Genomic DNA, 649 nt, shown 5'->3' with positions numbered 1-649 from the left:
GGCGCCGCGCTGGCCCCTCGACGGTGACCGCGGCGCTGACCGCCTCGGCAGCGGTGACCGTCGCAAACGCGCGCGGGACGGCGCCGGGTCGTCCAGCTGCGCCCCTCCGCCAGAGCCGGCGCCGGAACCTGAGCCGCCGTTGCTGGCCGAGTACAGGCGGCTGGCGGCGGAGGCCGGCGACCCGGAGGACATGCCGGGCTACCTGACGGCGATCCGGGAGTCGGAGAACGCGCCGATGCCGCCACCCCTCGTGCAGGAGTACATGCAGCTCGCCCCGGTCGCCGTCCACCCAGAGGACCCGCCGGACTTCCCCGGCTACCACGCCGCTGTGGCCGACTCGATCGCTGCGCCGGTGGTGGACCTGGACGATAGCAGCAGCGACGACAGCGACGGGCTCTACGACGAGATGGATTTTGGCGGCGTCGAGGACGAGTAGTTTAGTTTAGGTTATTTTCGAAATAACGTTTAGTAATGTTTAATTATTTTCCTAATGTTGTTTAGTTTAGTTTAGTTTAATTTCTAGTATTATGTAAAATATTTATGAAAACTATGATGAAATATCGAGTGTGTTTGCGTGGTTTTAAATTATTGTTTGCAAATTGAATTTTCGAATTAATACTATTATGTTTGCAAAAAAAGTTTTTAAATT

This window comes from Triticum aestivum, chromosome 1D (genome assembly GCF_018294505.1).
Source record: "Triticum aestivum cultivar Chinese Spring chromosome 1D, IWGSC CS RefSeq v2.1, whole genome shotgun sequence".
NCBI lineage: Eukaryota > Viridiplantae > Streptophyta > Magnoliopsida > Poales > Poaceae > Triticum > Triticum aestivum.
This window is presented reverse-complemented; position numbering follows the sequence as displayed.